This window comes from Limulus polyphemus, unplaced genomic scaffold (genome assembly GCF_000517525.1).
Source record: "Limulus polyphemus unplaced genomic scaffold, Limulus_polyphemus-2.1.2 Scaffold815, whole genome shotgun sequence".
Taxonomy (NCBI): Eukaryota; Metazoa; Arthropoda; class Merostomata; order Xiphosura; family Limulidae; genus Limulus; species Limulus polyphemus.
This window is the reverse complement of record NW_013666425.1, coordinates 402,896-408,278: the sequence shown is the minus strand read 5'-3', so window position 1 is coordinate 408,278 and position 5,383 is coordinate 402,896. Positions and strand designations below refer to the sequence as shown.

Sequence of the window (5,383 nt, the reverse complement as noted above, 5' to 3'; positions counted from 1 at the left end):
AAATATAAGTACACAAAACATATCTTTATGTTCTAAATCACATTCAAAGAAATGGTTATTGCACATACCACATGTCTAAATCTTGAATACCCAAAGAGTGAATTTTTTTCATGGAGCCATTCAATAGATGGCACAGGAGTTTTGGTTACATACATAGATACTGATATATGTGCTACATCCATTATAGTTCAATAATTTTGTGGGAAATAACCTTAACACTGTACTGGAAGAAAAGGAGCTTGTTGTTCTGATTAATCAGTATCTTGAGTCATCCAAGTGGTGTGCTGTTGCTAGTGGCAGAGCAAATAAGATTTTAGGTTGTATCTAGAGAGATGTTAAATACAAGCCCGAAGAAGTAATTGGCTAGGCTACATTTGGAGTATCATGTTCAGTTGTTCAGTCTTGAGCTCCTTACCTTAGGAAGGACACTGACTTGTTTGAAGTGGTTAATATGAGAGCTATTAGGATGAAACTTGGTATGGACAAGTTGTTATTTGAGAAGTTATGAACACCAATATTGTTGTCTATTGAAAAAAAAAAAAGAGTTGGAGTGGATTGAACTGAGGTGTTTGAGACTGTTAAGGGAACTAATAGTGTTGATGCATTATCTTTTTTGTACTTAATAATGAGAATTATAGGACCAGGGGAGACAGATATAAATTTTGGCAGGGTAGTAGTCAACATCAGCTAAAACAGCTTTATTTTTCCTTTGGCATAGGTTACCTTCATGGTATAAGGGAAGGCTTGATAAGTATTTGAACAATAATGGCTAGCTTTGAGTACTTTATTTTAAAGTTTAGTTTAGTGGATGGGATGGCCAAGATGAGTTAACAGGTCCCTTTGTTGTCTCTAAATTACATGTTATATGTAATTTTTCTGGTATAATTTTATCACATGAAAAGTTTATCTAGTATTTTAACTTAACAAAATCATTCAGCATCACCTCAAACGTACAATGATAAATCTATTCCTCCAAAGACAAGGTAATTAACTGAAGTCTACTTTTTAAATGGCAAAAATATTATAATGTAAGTGAATATAATTGTAAGGATATTCGTGATAAAACCAAATTTAATCTTTTGAAATGAATGGGAATTCCAGCTTAAGAACTGGTCTGAACTTATAAGAAAATTATTTAATCAATAATACAAATATGCTATTAAGCAGCTTCATATTTGAATTACAAAAGTTGAAATAGATAGTACTAGAGCTCAAGTTCATAACAATCAATGTTTACAAGCACAGGAAGAAACACAAGTTCCTTTTACTGAAACTAAAATCTTGTGTACCTCATACCAGCTTTGTTAGTGAAGTATTAGAGGAAATGTAAAAATGACGACCTTCAAAATGTCTACAGGTACAGTGTAGTTTGACAAATATGACTACCTGTACTCATGGAAGAAATGTGTGATTTCATCCAATTTATTAGCTTGCTTTCCTTGGTGGCCATTTCCCAGACTGGATTATGCCGTAGGTGTGGAGCAACCTCAGTAGATGGGTTGGCCTACAGTCAAAAAAGGAAATAAGTAGACACTGAATTGATGAAAGACCAGACACCAGACATGTCTAGTGATATTCATCCACACAGACAGTGGAAAATTCAGCCACTGCAGGATGTTTTAGTAGTCTATCAGGTTCTACCGGGAATTTTTACCAAGAAAGCTACAAAACTTCATGCAGTCTAGTTTACCAAAATGGAATTTTATTGCTAGTCTTAATCTACACAGAAACACTGTGGTCATAACAAAATATTCCTGTTAATCAAAAAATATTAAATATAGCAAGTTAGTGCATCCTGGTTAAAAGACAGAGCTTAACTACATTAGTCTTAGATATTCACAAATCATAGAACATTTGGTCTATGTTATATCGGTGAGCTCACTGTCAGACACAAAAATAGAAAGTACATTTAAAAGATAATCTAACAGTACACTTATCTAATACCTTAATGCAGACTGGAATTTCTAGGAGCTAGGGTCTTTCTGTTTTTCAGTATCACTAAAACAATATGGTTTATTATTTGTAGCACAGGAACTTTTTATTCTCAAGCAAAAATCACAGAAATAAAGTCACTCCTGAACATACTTATAATAAATAACAAACAAAATATATATATGAATCTATTGTATATATCGATGCATTTAAAAATAATGCTTAACTGAATTTCACATTTCACTGAAACTAGTTAACCACCTACAAGATGGCTCTACATGTAGTTCATAGATGCTGAAATAACCTTAGTATTCTCAAAATAGGTAGGTTTAAAAATGTGAGATACATCTGTTTCCAAAATCGATAACCTCTGGCTGTAACCAAGAGTAAAAATGTATGCTTTTAGGTAACTTATTTTTAGAGTAAAAGTGGTTCCAAGTTATATTGTTAACTTATAGTTTTATCTTAAATATTACATACATTTTCTAACTTTTAATGATGAAAACTAATAACAAAATAAACAAAAAGAATCAATATTTATAACATCACAAATAAAAGATGGCATATTACATATGCTATGGTAAGCTAGGAAAATGTTATTTTTTAAACAGCCAAACTTGTATATCAACAACCAAATTTCCATTATGGTGCTATTTGAAATTTGAACATTGTTTTTTCATCATTTTTATGATGTGTAACAGTGCATTTATTAGCCAGACACTATTTATATTTTATGTTTATTACAAAGTCTAGTGATTCTGTGTATACTGCAAAAACTTTTGTACATCTACAATGTTATTTAAAAATATATCTAACAATTATAATCAAGTAAACTTCTTTTTCATAATAGTCAAATTTTTAAAACATGCAATGTGATAGTTATAATTGTAATTAAAATTTTGAAATATTTAAAAATAGTGATCTTGAAATAACAGCATATATATTCTTACACACACACATACAAATATATATATATGAGGATGGAATAGTGATTGTGGGAGGGACAACCGACTCCCTCTAAAAAGATTAGAAGAATGTGACAGTTAAGTACCAGTTTTACACTCTTACCGTGTGTACCGTAAAGCTGCAGGAAAATGCAATGTCATGCTGAATATTATTGCATTTTCACTTGGTAAATATTCAAGAATTTCTTGGAGCCAAGTAGCCTATAAGAATTTGCCCCTCCCCATTAAGATCTCAAATGCCATTACAATGTGTACTTGCAGTACACCCACACAAACACCAACCTTACAGGAACTTTACACAGGAATTACAATATAAATTAATAAAATAACATTACTAACTTAGTTATGTATTACAACCATTTCAAATTTAAGTGAAAAAAATTAACAATTAAAAACATGAATAGTGTTAAAAATAGTGCTTTACAAGTGCTCATTGTTCATGTTATTATCACTGCACATGCCCACATATACTACTGTAGATTTATCCATAATAAAGAACAATATCCAAAATAAACAAACATTAACAAATAGAAGCAACTATAAAATAGGAATAAGAGTGTAGAAATGAGGAATGATGTTAGAGAATACAAAATACCTGTGTAAATACAAATCATAAGTTGGCTGTCAAAAAGACACTTGACAAAACAGTAGCATTTTAGTGTCAACATCTGTATTTCAATATCTTTTGCTAATCACAAGATATCACATATCAAAATGTGTCAGTGATTATTCATAAAATATATTTCTTGTACATTGAAGAGTTAAACCAAAATTAAAAACCTAGTATGATAAAAACTCTGATTCTACTAACTAGTTTCTACATATATTTATTAGCGATAGATTGAAAATTCTTCATATTTAGAAAGTCTGGATAATTTTTTTATTTCAGTAAAAATACTAAATATATAAATTTAGAATATCTGTGTAGGAGGCTTTAAGCAGTACACAAGATTTTAGACATTTACTTATCAGACTTAAAAATAAGTTATGTTACAATAGGTATTTAAAACTGTTTATTATATTACTAATTTATATAACGATCTTCTGTATAAGATCTAGGCCTAAATTTCGTTCTATCTCTTTTTTTTTTTTTCACTAAACAGAATGAATTTACAAGGCATGTTACTTACATTAATACAAACTAATTACACATACAGAGTTTTCAGTAACATATAAGGATAATAAATTCTTATGGTTAACATCAGTAAGATTTATCATACATACATTTAACTTCATCAACTCATAAGCAATTTCATTAGACATTAATAACCATACTTGCCAAAAGTTCTGTACATGCAGTTATTTAGTACAAATAAAAGTCTTTTTTTTTCTACACTTAAATGTATGTCATATGTTTAAAAATTTGTTAATGTTCTACAGGTTAAATGTAACTATTCTAATCTTCCACTTGTATGCTAGAAACTATTGATTATCATTTAATATGCCAACTTTTGTGTAGATTACCTGTTACAGTAGAGTTTACAAGATAACACTTCATATTAACAGTTTAGGTTTATTATTCTCTCTCTGTATTTAACAATGCTATCTAAGTACATTAGCAAAAGGTAAGCTCAATACATAACTCACCCACTAAAGCTGTTTAGCAATATGATATTTGTATTTTTAAAGTCTCATACAAATTTAACTAAAAGCATTTCTATAAACTTCCAACAAAGACCTAGTTTATGGTCCACAGGTGAAGGTGAAACTATATACAGTGTATTAAATATTGAACAAAGAATACACTGGTTATTGCTTTATTTGCACTCATTCTAGGTTTATGTTAATACACTTTATTTAGAACTGTCAAGTTACATCTAAAAATTAACAGGATATTAAAATACTGACTCATCACAGTGGATTCATAGAAGAGTTACTATAAAATGCAATGGTGGTAATAAAGACAAGGGTAAACACATAATTTCTTGCTAAATAATTTATATCTATTCACATTTTTCTTCAACAAATAGTAATAATTTAATAAGTTGCATATTCCAAAAGAGTACCTAAAATTTAGGTTATAATTAGACCACTGTGACCCGTTGGGTCAACCACTATTCAGAGGTTATGAAGAATTCAAGCTAATTTCAATATTGCACCGAAATGAAGGTTTATTTTGAGATAATTTAATTCAATATTTCAATCCACTCGTGTTATTCATAATTCAAGAAAAGATATTTGATTGTTGATCGGGAGTAAAAAGAAAGACCACAAAAAAGTGAAGTAAGAAGTTTTGTAAAGAGTTCAAACGGTAGTGTGAATGATTTTTTGACTGAGAAAATAAGCAAAAAAACAATCTCAGAGTTTTATTAGTATATAGATAGATTCTTCAAGATTTTGTTTTTGTCATCTTACGCCTTTTAATGAAGATGGGAACATTGACAGGGAATTAATATAATAGCCAATGCTCGGCAAGAAGTTTTCATTTATAAAATTTTGTTGTTGTTCTTGACTTGATTTTTATTTTATTACCTCGTCTTCATAGT

At 29.6% G+C, this 5,383-nt stretch overlaps 1 long non-coding RNA gene across 1 annotated transcript in view; it reads right to left on the bottom strand.

The window, feature by feature from the left end:
- Positions 1-1,120: 1,120 nt before the first annotated feature.
- The window catches only part of LOC111086059, a 7,800-nt gene continuing 3,537 nt past the window's right edge, over positions 1,121-5,383 (bottom strand). The window contains exon 2 of the long non-coding RNA XR_002610823.1: positions 1,121-1,504. This is a non-coding gene — a long non-coding RNA (uncharacterized LOC111086059). The remainder of the gene's footprint in view (positions 1,505-5,383) is intronic.